Raw genomic sequence first — 16,390 nt, forward strand, 5'->3', positions numbered from 1 at the left:
GATCCCAGAACCCTGGGATCATAACCTGAGCCAAAGGCAGCCACTTAACCAACTGCCATTTGGCCTGAGCCACCCAGGCATACCAGTGTGCAGCATTTTTAATAACAGAAAAGAATAACAACAATGTCCAAGAATAAAGACCCACTCATGTAAATCTTGGTACATCCCAAGGGAATGCTGTGATGTTGTAGTTGTATACTTATTTAACCTGGAAAGATGTCCATGATGTATTACTGAGTTCTGAAATGTGAAGTTTAATAGTATTCTCTTAGTGTTCATAGATCTATATGTCATATTCAGAGACACCTGTCTGAAAGACTATTAAACCTATTATAATAATTATTTCTAAAGAATTCTCCTCAGCTTCTTTCTCTTATTTTGCACTTTCTACATTACTTGGCTAATTTTTAATAATTAGCTATTTTTTTAAAACTTTTTGTTTTAGTTAAATATACAATTGACCAATTAATTCATTAATCCTGGATTAACATTTGTATTATACCATATTTTGTCAAGCCATTCATAGTATATCACCCAATTTTTTTAAAGATTTTATTTATTTTTTTGACAGACTGAGATCACAAGCAGGCAGAGAGGCAGACAGAGATGGGGGGGGGGAGGCTCCCCTGCTGAGCAGAGAGCCCGATGCGGGGCTCCATCCCAGGACCTTGAGATCATGACCTGAGCTGAAGGCAGAGGCTTAATGCACTTAGCCAACCAGGTGCCCCATCACCCAATTTCTTAAAATTTTTTGCCTCCTTCAAAAAAAAAAAGGTACCATTACAATCATACAGATTCTATACATTTCTTATTATTTATATTCCAATTTTTCTGGTTTTCTACTATATATTACAGTTAGTAATTGGTATGTGAGAAAACTAGAAAATTTTATTTATGTATTTAATTTTTTTTAATTTCAGTTACCTAGAAAGGGAGGGAGGCTAGGGAAAAAAATTCAGTCACTTGATAAAATCCTTAATTAATTCTACATGTTTCCTCATTTGATTTATTCTCTTGCATTTTCTCAGTAGGCAATTGTATCATCTGCAAATCATCAGTTTATTCTTTCCTAATGTTTAAACTCTTTCCTTTTTTACACATAATACACTGGGTAGTTCTTTATATTAATATTGATGTAATTATATACTGCATAGATATAATTATAATGTTACTAACACACATCCTTGTCCTCTTCTCCATCTAACAGTAATACCCCTGTAATTTTGTCATAGTTATAGCTGTGGGCTCCTGGCTCCTTTTGGAACATGCTGTCTTGGTGTTGCAATCTGTGGCATACCCAGCACAGCACCTGCTAGGTTTTGTTTTGACTTAGTTCTAGTTAGAGCCAAGGCTCTGACAGGAGAGGCACGTGCTGTCTGGAGAGGATGAAGCCTCTGCCTTCTCTCCAAGTGAAAAAGGAGAAGGTACTCCCACACAAGGACCAGTGAGCTGCCAGGTTGCTGAAGACACCAGCCTAAACTTCCCATTCTTTCCCAACCAGAACCCTGACCTGGGCACAGTACACCTGCTATGTCTGGGAATTCACCTTTTCCAGAGCTCAGCCACAATGAGCATTCAGCCCTGGGCCAGTACCTCAGCTCTCTCTGCCTCCCTCCTGCAGGAGAAGAGCCTCTCTTCTATGCTACCAAGGAGACATCTGCTCTCAGCTTATTATCTATGCACAGAACTTGAGTCCAGTTATCATAGCCATCCTGTTCCACTGTTCTGAGGGCTGCTACTTCCCCCATATGTCCCAACTGCCAGAAACAGTGCACCAGCTAGCACATTTCCCTTCCAACACTGCACCGTCCCCATCCACCACCAGAGAAAGAGGGAAACATTAAACCTCCATTAGGTACCTGGCTCGCATCAGCACAGGGTCCAAAACCCAGTTGTATCACCTGTGTAGTGGGTTGAGCAGTGGTCCCTCAAAAAGATATGTCTCCCAAAACCTGTAAATGAACTGTATTGGAAAAGCCTTTGCAGTTGCCATTAAGATGAAGATATTGATAGGGACGCCTGGGTGGCTCAGTTGGTTGGGCGGCTGCCTTCGGCTCGGGTCATGGTCCCGGCGTCCTGGGATCGAGTCCCACATCGGGCTCCTTGGGAGCCTGCTTCTCCCTCTGCCTCTACCTGCCATTCTGTCTGCCTGTGCTCCCTCTCTCCCCCTCTCTCTCTCTGATAAATAAATAAAATCTTTAAAAAAAAAAAAAAAAGATGAAGATATTGATAAAGGGCTAGTATCCAAAATCTATGAAGAACTTATCAAACTCAACACCCAAGAACAAGTAATCCAATCAAGAAATAGGCAGATGACATGAACAGACATTTCTGCAAAGAAGACATCCAGATGGCCAACAGACACATGAAAAAGTGCTTCACATCACTCACATCAGGGAAATACAAATCAAAACCACAATGAGATACCACCTCACACCAGTCAGAATGGCTAAAATTAACAAGTCAGGAAATGACAGATGCTGGCAAGGATGCAGAGAAAGGGGAACCCTCCTACACTGTTGGTGGGAATGCAAGCTGGTGCAACCACTCTGGAAAACAGCATGGAGGTTCCTCAGAAAGTTGAAAATTGAGCTACCCTATGACCCAGCAATTGCACTACTGGGTATTTACCCTAAAGATGCAAACGTAGTGATCCGAAGGGGCACATGCACCCGAATGTTTATAGCAGCAATGTCCACAATAGACAAACTATGGAAAGAAACTAGATGTCCATCAACAAATGAATGGATAAAGAAGATGTGGGGTGTGTGTGTGTGTGTATACATATATATGTATATATACATATATATATGAATATATACATATATATATATATATGAATACTATGCAGCCATCTAAAGAAATGAAATCTTGCCATTTGCGATGACATGGATGGAACTAGAGTGTATCATGCTTAGCGAAATAAGTCAAGCAGAGAAAGACAACTACCATATGATCTCCCTGATATGAGGAAGTGGAGATGCAATGTGGGGGGTTTGGGGGGCTAGGAAAAGAATAAATGAAACAAGATGGGATCAGGAGAGAGACAAATCATAAGAGACTCTTAATCTCACAAAACAAACTGAGGGTTGCTGGGGGGAGGCGGGCAGGGAGAGGGTGGTGGGGTTATGGACATTGGGGAGGGTATGTGCTGTGGTGAGTGCTGTGAAGTGTGTAAACCTGGCGATTTACAGACCTGTACCCCTGGGCCTAATAGTACATTATATGTTTATTAAAAATTTTTTTTAATTATTAAAAAAAAAAAAAGACGAAGACCTTGAAATGAGATCATCCTGGATTAGAGTGGACCCTAGATCCGATGACGTGCGTCTTTATCAGAGAAAGCACGAAGACATAGGAGAGAATGAAAGGATGGAGACAGAGACTGGACCCAAGCCAGGCATCTACAAGCTAAGAACACCAAAGATTATCAGCAGCCACCAGATGCTGCCCCAGAGCCTAGAGAAGTAGCCAACCCTGCTGACAAATTGATTTACAGTTCTAATATCCAGATTGTCACTTCAAGTGCCCCCCTCCCCCAGCGTTCCCGGTCATTTGTCAGGGAAGCCCTAGGAAACTAATAAAATTTTCTTTCTACAACCACCCTTGGAAATAACTATCTCAAATTGGGTTCCTCAGGAGGCAGATCTGGAGATAGAGTTTAGAACACACAATATTTATTGAAGACTTTCCTTGGAACCAATATCTGTGCAAGGGAAGATTGGGGTAGAAGCAAGAGGGGACAGCGGTTGAGCCACAACTCAGGTCCAACAACAGCCTTGGCTGACCTTTGCAGTTGACTCAAATTGGGCCAAAATGGCCACAGTGATCAGTCACGGGTGTGGGCCACCCTGGCTGGGTGTGGCTTTGGCGAGGCAGCTTTCTGTAACTGAGGTGACCCCTGGAGGAGCTGCTGCTGGGAGTGTCCCTGGCAGATGCGGGGGGCGCTCCCAGCAGGTGAGGCATGGACCCCTCCACTGCAAAAGTGACACATCACAGCGAGCAACACAGCTTCTTTGGCTCAATGCTGTTTTTATAAATTTTGAATTTTACAAAATTCAAAAAATACTGTTTTGTAAAAATCCTTTGGCTCAAAACTGTTTTTGTAAAAAGTCATCTGTTTTTCATGATGTACCATTCAGCTGTTTGCCCTACAATAGGTTTTCATGGTATGAATATGCCACATGTCTACTGTTGATTGATATTTGGTTTTGTTTATGAAGCGAATTGTGTGTCTCCCTCTCCCCCCCTACCCCTCCTACCTACACCCAAATCCACCTGTTGTAGTCCTAACCACCAGTACCTCAGAAAGAGACTATATTTGGAGATAAGTTTTTTAAAGACGTAATTACCTTAAATTGAGATCATTAGGGTGGGTCCTAATCCACTTAAGAAGAGGAGATTAGGGAACACACGTAGGACCACCTGAGGAGAGAGGGAGAACACAGCCATCTACAAAACAATCCTGCCAACACCTTGGTTTCAGACTTCCAGCCTCCAGAACTGTGATGAAATAAATTTCTTTTTTTTTAGCTACCCACTCTCTGGTCCTTTGTTATGGTAGCCCAAGCGAACTGATGCAGTATGATTCCAGTGTGGGGCTGCTACTAATATTCTCATCTGGGTTCCTTTCTACACGTGTTCACAAGCTTCTCTAAGGGTATATAAACCTCTCTGGACCATATACTCCTTAGGCATAGAATTGTTGTTCCAAGTGTATAGATAATGTCCAAGTATTTTCCTAAGTAGTTGACCTAATTTTCATTCTTATCAACAGGGTGTTCAAACCCCAGTTGCAACATATCTTTGCCAACTCTTGGTATTATTACCAGACTTTTTAAATCCTTACCAACCCAATAGTGCATACTGGTATCTTATTGATGTTTTACTTTGTATTTTCCTAGGAATGATGCAGAGAGCTTTGTCATGTGTTTATCGGCCATTGAGAGTTCTGCTGTTGAGAAGGGCATGCTCCAATATTTACTCCATGTTTCTATTGTGTTTCCTGTTTTGTTGGTTGATTCATAATGATCTGGAGTAAATATACTATATATTATTGTATTACTATATATGCTTTTGTTTTAGTTGTGAATACCTTCTCCAACTCTGTTTCTTTACTTTATGGTATCTTTTGATTTATCTTAAGTTCAATGTAGTCAAATGTATCCACTTCTTTTTACTGTTAATATTTTTCTGTGCTTGGCTTAAGAAGCCCTTCTGTCCCCACTCACCTCTTTCGCCCCTCAGCTTTGCTTCTTTGAGAGATGCCCTGATTCTCCCCTATTGCACACAGTTTCCTAGATGCCAGAGGGCAAAGCCTGGGCACATGTGAGCCACAGACAGCTTTGGAGGCTGGCAACTCTAGAAGGAAGAAGTCTTCTCTCCTAGCATCTTTCCATAAAGGAATGTCCCTGCCCTATCCTAAGCCACACCCTCACCTCTGCAGCAGAAGTGAGGCCATATGATTGACAGCCCCCACCAGAATAACAATTCATTCTGAAAGAATGGGTTGCTGAGCTCATCCACTAGAAGCAGAGGGAGAAGCCAGACATTCAAGGACTTGGAAGATGGTCAGTATAGTTGGAGTACTCTAGAAGAGAGTCTTACAAGATGAAGCTCGATATGTAGGCAGATCTAGATCACACTGTGTCTTGTGGATGGTACTAAGGATTTTGGATTTTTATCACTAAAGCAATGGGCTATACCATAGGTATATGATGACTTGGGGCAAAGCACATTAACAGAGCTTCCATCAATACATTCGTCAACTAAAGTATCATTTGAAGTTCTGTTCAGAGAAGTAATCTCCAGCTCAAATGAAATGACTTGAATTTGTGAACTCCATCATCCTTAAAATTAATCTTTAGGGTAACAGATTTCTATTACATGCTCAGCCCTGGGATTAGTACCATAGGCAGGAAGATGTGGTCCTTGTCTGTAGCACTGACAGTCTTGTGGGGAGATAAAATTAATCTTTAAGGCATTTAGAAAGTAAATTCTTACTGAATCTGAAATCTTTTACAGCAAACATTGTTATGAAAATAAAGGCAGATCCTCCCTTATTGGGTAAACAAATCTGCCTACTTCTACTTGGAGGCTTTATTTCAGAAAAGATCTCTGAATCTTTTCTGAAAACTCTTAGTGAGACTAAAATATTAGTTACCATATAAGATCAACAGTAGATACTCTTCCAAATTAAGTTATGAGTTCTGGTTTAAAATACAGACTCACCAGTTATCTGCCATGATCAACCATCTGCAACAGCCTACCCAGCAGAAGTTAATGGTGATGGATAGGCCCCTATCTGCTCTGTCCAATATAGTAACCAGTGGTCAGGCCACATTTGGCTTTTGGGTGCTTGAAATGTGACTAGTGTGAGTCACTGAAATTTAAATATCAATTTTAATTCTAATAGCCATGTGACTGAGTGCAAGAGCATTGGACAGCTTGGGTCTAGAACATGGCCAAGAACCCAGGAAGAAGTGATTGCTCAGCAGCCAAAATGGGTATTCCAATATTTATGAATAAAAACTACCTCATCCATGGAAAATTACCCTAAGCTCTCATGGAGATCATAAAGGATCTGTGTGTGATTATTTTTTACACACTTCTAATAAGTTTTGCTATATTGTTTCTAGTGCACCAAAAAGAATTAAAGTGCATGTTGACAACAACAAGGAGTAAAATCTAAAATTTCTAGGGAAGAGATGAAAAATGTACATATTTTAGTATTCTTTAGATTGTGTTCTGCGGGACATGAGGGTCTTACAATTTTGAGAAACAAGAATTATGTTAGTGCCCCGTAAAGATGTAATTAGAGTACAAATGCTCTGAGAATCTTGCAAAGAAAGTGGTTTAATTTAGCTTAAACCAGTGTTTGCAACCAGGAATATTTTTTTTTAAGATCTTGCAAAACAAATTTTCCGTGGAGCACAATTTGGATTTATAACTTAAAAGAAGTTTAATGCAGGAGACATTTATTGCACTCTAAACGTGTCTCAAATTTCAAAGAGCTCTATCATAAAGCTTTACCAATTTTGCTAAATAAATAATCCTCATATCATTTACACTTTTTCACACACACACAGAAATATGGAAAGGTTCCCGATCTACTCAACCAAACAAGCAGTTGCTAAGACAACAAAAACCTAAATAGGACAGGACAAAGAAAGAAAATTATGGAATATGCTTGCTTACAATGATGGATAAAAATAAAGTCCAGTAGCAGGAGATGGAACAAAGCTCTTTGACGAAGTTAAAGATTGCTTAACATTGGGAAATTAATAAAGACAATTCACAATACTAGGTTAGTGAAGGTGAAAACTCACACAATTGTACTGATAGACACCAAAATAGCAGTTGATAAAATTAAAGGTCAAAATGTTGATAAAAGTAAAAGATCAAAATGTTCGGTGAAATTGGGGGGTGGGGCAGTAAGGAAATGTCTTCATAAAATAAAAGGAATTCTCTGGTGCCAAAAGCACGTGCTTTTGGCTCACTCACTGACTGTAGGGATGCTGTGCTATACCATGCAGACTCCTGTAACACAGGACCCAACAAGGCAGCATTATGATTTTCATGTGTCTGAGGTAATGGTGCTTCATGGGCCTCTTCCCCCATAAAAAAATATGTGCATATATATTAAAAGTTATATTTTTATGACTCCATGGGTATAAAGACTAATATAATCCAAGCTGGGTTATATCTATTTTTTTCTTCTGATTTTAAAAGAAATTAGAACATTTAGGTGGCCCTTGAAAGTATGGTAACCCTAAGCAGCATCTTCCTGGGCTGATGGAGAAGCCTCCACTTGAGTTCCTTGGTGTGTAGGTGGTTTTAGCTGTAGCCTTTTCTGGGTTCACCTCAGCTGCAGAGAGCGGCCTCCTGGCCTAGGGTTGTGCTCCTTCCTGGGGGAGTCCAGATCCAACATCTGATCGATGTTAAAAGGCCTGGCCCTCTTAGTCCAACTTGGGGCAATCCAGAGACCCATTTAGCATCAGAACCACCATGGGGCAGCTGACATTTCCCTCTGACCACCCTCATTTTCATCCCCTTCCTCCTGCAGGGGTCAGTCTTGAGTACCCCAAATAAACCTGCTGCTTCAGACTCCATCTCAAAGGCCTCCTCCCAACCTGATAGGACAGCACACTCCAAAGGAAACCATACTGTACATTTTTAGCTCAGAAACAGGCCGAAAGAACCTATTGTTTAGGGGTACATTCACAGTCTGCAAAACTGTAGGAGATAAGGGTGCTATCCTTACAATGTCAGAACAGAGGTCGCCTAAGTGGGAGGGGGCACCCAGTGAGTTTTTTGGGGGGCTGGCAATGTCTCATTTCTTAATCTTTTGGGATTCCAGTGGTGTTTGCTTTACAAGTGTTCTTTCTGCTATACATGGATGTTTTATGTAATCCTCTATAATGCTAAATCTCACATGAAAAAAAAGAAGAGATTTAACAAGAAAAAGTATACTTATTGTCATCATTACTGTCACTATTATCATTTATTTGTTGTGCTGTCCTCTGTTCTGGATTCTGTCCCCTCCAATAGGCAGGAAGAAGGAAAGACCATTTATTCAGGCTTCCCCTCAATATAACGTACAGCTGTGGATGTGTGACAACTGTGTTCCCAAACATTGGCGTCCAGGTTTCCCAATAGAGAGGAATTGTAAGTAGAATCAGTGTCGGTGAGTAACAATGAAGGCTTTTTCAGGTGGTCTGACAAAGTCAGACAAAGTCTGACAAAGTCACGCCTGCCTTCTTGACTTGCTTCCATGAATGATGAGATCGGGTCTCATGTTACCTACTCTTCCCAGCAACGGAATGCATGAGTCCAGCTCCAAGGTCTTAGTCTCACATCGCTTGTCTCTCTCTGTGACATTAATGGATATTCTTCCCCTTCCCAAGACTTGTATTCAATAAAAGAACACGTACACACCAAGATGGATGTAATAATCCCCAACAAATGGAGCAGAGCTGAACCTCATCATTCCATCAGATGAGGTCCTAGAGGAAATGGAACCCAAGGAAACACCATGGCTTAGAAATGTCTTTGCCATGGTCCTCAAAGCCATCAGAAAGGTTAGTACAAGCCTCACGTTCCTGTAAGGAGGAAAGCCACAGCTTGAAAGGCAACACTGTCTGCTCATAGCCATTCAAGTTTGCGGCAAAGAAGTGTGATATTCTCAGACCTTTCTAAAACAAAATGGTCCATTAGGCTCCATCCGCAATGGGGTAGGTGTCCTGTAAAAGCCAAGAAAGCAAGCACAAAGCAGATACCTGGAAAATGCAAAAGTGCTGCCCTCCAAGAAGGGGAAAAGGAAAGTAATTTAGCTAAAGCCACTGCTCCGGAGCCATTTAGAAATCTCTGTCTTTCTACTTGCACTAATACTTACTTGGTTCCCATCTGGCTTTTTAAAACTTTAAAGCTAGATCCAAGAGCTATTCTCTGAAATGAGCTGGTAGCTCTTTCCAGGCCTGAGATTTGGGATGCTAATTGGAAAATGGCACCTCCACTCAGTTTCCATTCTAACTGCACACACTGGATCCACGGGCTTCTGTCACTGGCACTCAGGACGTTGCAAGGAAACTTAGAAGCAGCCCTCTCTTCTGCCTGTTCCCCAACCCCACGCCTGCAAATCAGCAAACAACGTTCCTTAGTGGCTATCACAGTTCAAGTCAAGGTCTGAATCAGGTGATTTGACATAGCTTGTCTGACTGAATCTCCATAACTCTATGAAGTAAAAACTATTCCCATCTTCCAGATGACAGAACTGAGGCTCAGATAAATCACCCAAGGTGGCCTTAGTCACAGGCTGAAGAATTGGGACTTCAACATGGGTTGCCCCCTCCTTTGCTGAGATGATTGAAGGACACAATGCAAGCTGTTTAGCACAGTCTGCTCCATGAACAGGGTCATTGTTATTACTAATTTATAGGAAATGGATTGCCCCAGGGCCCACCTCCCCATCCCCCTCATATTACCCTTTCAAAGAGTCATTCAATCAGGGCTATCCTTGGGCAAAGATGGGCAAAGAACCAAAAAAAAAAAAAAAAAAAGGCCAGTTTACAGAAAAAGAAAAAAGCGGTGACCATTAAACCTATAAAAATATGCTCAACATAATAAGGAAAACTAACACAAGCTAAGAGTTTATCTAGATTAGCAAGTTGGAGGAGCAAAGTTCAAAGACCCTGTAACACAGGACACTGAGGAAGACATTTCTTGTCAGACTGCCAACTGGTAGACCCCAAAGTCGGCAGTTTGGCAAAGTCTATCAAATATTACGTGCAATTACCTATTCATTATCTCTGAATTAACTCTGCTCACTTCCACACACTTCTCAATCTGTGGCATGCAGGCACAAGGAAATGCAGAGCTCTGTTTTTTTTCAATAGTAGAAATCAAAGATAAGAACCATCAGAAAAGGCTGATACATGCATACTATGCCATTCCAGCAGCTGTTAAAGACCACACAAATAAAGTGCTTTTCCTATCTGCAGATGAGAAATCAGAGGCACAAAAAGGGTACTTTCCCAAGTTCACTTAACTGGGAAGAGACAGAGGCAGGCTCTGAACCAGGCAGACTGGCCCAGAGTCCCACACACCTGCTACACTATGCTGCAGACCCCATCGAAATTATCTTTCACGCTGAAGACCAAATGAACAGCTTTTCAAACCAAAAAAAAAAAAAAAAAAAAAAAAAGCCATGGGAAAAAATATATACTTGTTAAAGCCAAGAAACGTATTGCCAGCAGTTATATTGTAAGAAATGTTAAGGAAAATTCTTTAAAGAGAAGGACAATGATTACAGATTTTTTTTTAAAAAATGGATATCTCCAGAAATGGTAAAAATGAAAGTACAAATTTTAAAAAAAATCCATATTCTCATTTGCTTTAAAAAATAATTAACTGTCTGAAACAAAAATAGAAACAATGTGTTATAGGGTTTGTAATGTGTAAAAGTAAAATGCATAATAGTAATAGCACAAAGGATGGGATGGAGGAATTGGAAGTATACCGTTTTAAGGCTCTTATGATGAAGTTCTAGAACCTAGGTGAGGTTTGGTGGGCTGAGGTCCGGAGCCGATGACCAATAAAGAATTCTTGAGACATCTTTGGTGCAAAATGGTGGTTTATTAAAGCATGGGGACAGGACCGGTGGGCAGGAAGAGCTGCTGCCCGGGGTTGTGAGGATAGGCATGTTATACACCTTGCGGTTGGGGGAAGGTGAGAGGAAGGGATGGGAGGTTTCAACAGAGTTTTCACATGTTAAGGAGGGCCTACAAGGTGCTGGCAGGGAGGCCTTGCCCTTATGGCTGGATCAATGTCGTCTTTAGGTCAGGCATTAACATCAAGATAGTTGGGAGATTCTTGGTGGGGTATTATGATCCGGCTATCATTTACATTCCCTTCTACCTCAGCCTCCTCCAGTTTATGGTGGGAGGGAGACATTAGGGCTTCAGGAACCGAGTTATTTGCCTCTGGAAATTTGTACTATTGATAAGGTAACCTCCCTGTTTAGATCTCTAGAACATCTGTAGAGCAAGGGAGATTCCTGTTCTGCAGGATTGTGATCCCTGCAAGTTAACTATTTATCATTTTATGGCAGTCAGGGGTGCCTGAGGAATGCTACACATATGGAGGGGAGCAGGTGAAAAGGGGGTGCAAGGCGCCAGCTTTTGCTCTGTCCTCAGCCAGCCTGCTGCTCCCTCATCACTTATGCTATATTTGAAGTGATCTGTTATCATTTGAAGGTAGACTGTGAGAAATAAAAAAAAATATATATGTTGTAAACTGTAGGACAACCATTTGAAAATGTTTAAGCCAATAGCTAAAAATAAAATGGAATCATAGAAAATAATTAATCTAGAGCTAGAGGAAAAGAGAACAAAAAAAAAAAAAAAAAAAAAAAAAGATGGGACAAGAGAAAACAACCAGAAGAAGGTAGATTGCATTTCAACCATATTGATGAAGTTCTAGAACCTAGGTGAGGTTCGATGGGCTGAGGTCCGGAGCTGAAGACCAAGAAAGAATTCTTGAGACATCTTTGGTGCAAAATCGTGGTTTATTAAAGCACGGGGACAGGACCCGTGGGCAGGAAGAGCTGCTGCCCCAGGTTGAGAGGGATGGCAGGTTATATACCTTGCTGTTGGGGGGTTGGTGATGGGATGGGAGGTTTCAACGGAGTTTTCATATGCTAAAGAGGGCCTACAAGGTGCCAGGATATTGGAGGCCTACCGGAGGCCTTGCCCTTGCAGGCCTTGCCCTGGAGGCTGGATCAATGTTGTCTTCAGACCAGCCATTAACATTAAGATAGTTGGGAGACTTTTTCGTGGGATGTCACAATCCTGCTATCAGTCATCTTTGTTAGTGAGATTTAGGACATTTGCAAGCCAAGGGAGACTCCTGTCTAGCAGGATTGTGAGCTCTGCAAGTTAACTATTTGCTTATTGTTCATGGCAGTCAGGGCTGCCTGAGGGATGCTACACATAGGACTGAGGGGAGGGGGTGGAGAGGGGCGGTACAAGGCGCCAGCTTTTGCTTGGTCCTCAGCCAGCCTCTTGCTCCCTCATCAATATCAATAATTATGCTAAATGTAAATGATCTAAACTAACTAAATAATAAGCAGAGATACCAGAATTTTTCAATCCAACATTCTACTACAGACTGTCTATAAGAAATCTGTCTTAAACATAAAGTCATAAATAAATTAAAATAAAATGAATGGAGGAGGATATACCAAACGCTAATCAAACCTAAGATGGTATGGTTATATTAATAACGGACAAGTTAGACTTCAGGACAAGAATGTGCCACAAGTAAAGAGGGACATTATAAAATGGCAAAGTGATCAATTCACGGATCAATTCACAATAACCATCCTAAATGTAGATAGCAGCAGAGTTTCAAAATGCATGGAGTGAAAACTGACAGTACTGAATGAGGAAATAAACAAATCCACAATTTTAGATGAAAAATTCAAAACTCTTCTCTCCATAATTGATAAAAACAAGTAGACAGAAAATCGGTAAGTGTATGGAAGACCTGACTAATACAATCACACTTGACTGAATTGATATACAGCAACAGCAGAATATATATTTTTTCAAGTATGCAATCACCAAGATTGACCATATTTCAGACCATAAAAGATCCTCAACAAATTTAAAAGAACTGAAATCACACAAAGTGTGATTCTCTGACCATAACAGCATTATATTGAAATCAATGACTTTAAGGTGGTGGCCTGGGGGTGGGTGAGGGCTTGACAAGAAAAGCACAAGGGAATTTAGGAGATGGATGAAACTCTCCTATATCTTGGTCATGGGGGTTATAACAAGACAACGCATTTGTTGACACTCATAGACCCTGCATGGAATCAATAAATGCTACTGTATAAAAACCACACTTAACCAAAACTAAGATTTTTCAAATAATGATGACAGAAAAACTCTCTAAATTTCTGATATACAATGGAAGTCATTTTAAATTTCTTTCCAAGTCAACATGACTATATATTAACTTTGTTCAAACCAAAGGACTGGGTTCTAGTTCACCACATATGCGTAGTTCGCCTGCTTTGTGAATGAGTAGCCTTAAGAAAAACCCTCTTATACTTGAGATATGAATCAATGCTCCCACACTCCTTGCCTTCCTTGCCAATGAAACTAGATTCCTCCTTATGTGTTGATCTATAATCTTTTGAGATTTTACAAGACGTAAAAAGTATATAATCCTGTAAAAACCATTCATTCTCTGGATCACTTTCTTCCTATGAAGAGTGTGTTCCTGGGCAGCTGTCCTAACTTGGCCACAAACAAAACTCTTTTTCCTACTTTTAGATATTCTAAAAGGTTTGCTCTTTTTGTGTCGACATCTTCAGGACATGAGGAGATCACAGTTCCTTCAGGGATGGACATTGAGGCTCAAGGACACTCACTACAAACAACTAACAAATGTCGCAGAGAAAGGAGATATTGGTTTCTGCAGTTTTTCCTCTTCTGAACACTAGCAGATTATATCATGAACTTCAGAGGAATGACTGCAAATGAAGAACATAATATTTTCATAATAAATTCAATGTGAGGTAAAAAAAAAAAAAAAACCACTAAATGGACCACAGAAAGGAATAGGTATTGAAATGAGAGTTATCACAATTTTATCAAATATTTCCAAAACGGTGGAATTAAGAAAAATCATAAAGAGTTCTAAAATACACATCCCACTCAGCAACAGAAAAAAAAAAAAAAAAAAAAACAACAACAACCCTGGGATATTAAGCAAGACATTCAAGATATGGAAGATGAGAAAACAGGTGAGAATTCCTAAAAAGTCTACATTCTGCGCATTTTACCACAATGTTAAGAAATCATTGTGATAAATAAGAAAGACACATAAACAATTCTTACCTCCTGCAAGAAATAACCTTAAAAGAAGGGTGATGGTAGTTGAATATAAAAAGATAAAGATAGTTGCAAGAAGACCTAACACAATGAATATAAAAGTTAACTTTGAGTAAGGACTGGATGAACCCAAACTTTGCAAACACCGAAGCAGTGTCTTCTGTGCCAGAGTGACTGCAGTTGACCCTGGGAAAAAAGACAGAATTGCAATGACTTGTCAAAGAAGAGAGAGAACCCTGGAACACTTCTAAGGTAAGTAATTTTTTTTAAGTATCTAGCAAATTATCAATTAACCTGGTGCGTCCTGTTTTAAAACTATTCACACATAATAACGAAGAGCTGATCCTTGAATGCTTCAGAGAAACATGTCCTCAGAGTTTTCAGATCCATAAATAATGAGGTTGATTAAAAATAGGTCATCCAAATCAATCTAATTGCCTTCTATTTTTAATATAAATTCTTTTCATTGATTTTTAAAATGGATAGTCCATTAAAACACATTAATCATGACTCTAAAAGAGTACTTGTATCACAAAAAGCCTAAGGTGAAGAATAAAAAGCAATTTCCCACCACATGAAGCTGAGGCGGGAACATCACCAAAGAGAGCTGGAGCCCTACTTTTCCTGGGGAAAAAAACATTTCTGGATAAAAGCTGGGAGGTGAGGTATCATTATGATAAAATGTTATCCAGCTGTATGACAGCAGTTTGAGAATGTTTGGAGCCATGCATGTCTTCTTTGGGTAAATGGTCTCTAATTTTGTAGAGCCAAGGTAAAAACATATGATTGGATCTGCTGTGTTTTCTATGACATGCATGCTCATAATTGCAGAATATCTGTTCATTCTAGAAAATGCAGCTAAGGAGAACCAATATTAAAAATAATCCATAGCGCCATCATCCAAAATTAACACTAGAAACATTTTTTTTAAAGAGTTTATTTATTTATTTGACAGAGATCACAAGTAGGCAGAGAGGCAGGCAGAAAGAGAGAGGAGGAAGCAGGCTCCCCGCTGAGCAGAGAGCCCGATGTGGGGCTACATCCCAGGACCCTGGGATCATGACCCGAGCTGAAGGCAGAGGCTTTAACCCACTGAGCCACCCAGGCACCCCAACACTAGAAACATTTTAATACATACAGAGTTAAAGTTTTAAAACATACAATGTATATTTTAAATGCAGATATATAATACATGCCTATAGCTTTTTATACTTAAAAAATGATACACATTTCAGATGCTAATATACAGTTTCTCAAAATTTTATGAATGGAGCACACTGCGTATCTATGACCACTTACTCAACCATCCTTCTAGGATTGGACTTTATAAACAGTGATTCACTAAAGGTTCTACAGCTAAATCTTTGCCAAAATCCTTAATTGCTTAAAATAGATTTCAAAAACTAGACTAATTAAATCAAAGAATAAACACGGCTTGTGAAATTTGACCGACACTTTTTGGAAAGGCAACTTGTCAGCCACTACAGTCTCTAGAGCCATGAAAGAGAGTGAACCCTTTTCCTGGCAGCCTAACTGATGGGTCTTTGATGCCTGTTGTTGATAATTCATCTTGGATGGACGCTTTCACTGTTACATAGCGGTTGCTATGTCAACTTTGGGACCAGCCCAAAGCTGTGCTTGTCTAATCACAGATGGTGGTGACATTTCCGCACCTTTCCAACACAGAATTATATGCATGAAAACCCTAAAGAATAAATACCCATTTATTATATAAAATTTTTGTAAAATTGAGGCACATTTTATGAAAGCAGGCATAAAATAATTCTAATGAGAACTATTTCCTGCGCCCTTGATTTTGTACAGCACTTAGAGGCTTGAAAATTCCGGCCAGGCCAGCAGAGGGCGCTGTGCAAGTGCAACCGGAGGTGGAGAAGGATCCTGCCGCAGGGCTGAGCACACCTTCATCTCTGTTGCTATGGAAACCCTTTGAGACCATAAGTGCTGCACCCAACCATTTCTGCTGCTAG

The sequence above is a fragment of the Mustela nivalis genome (genome assembly GCF_964662115.1).
Source record: "Mustela nivalis genome assembly, chromosome: 11".
NCBI classification, from domain to species: Eukaryota; Metazoa; Chordata; class Mammalia; order Carnivora; family Mustelidae; genus Mustela; species Mustela nivalis.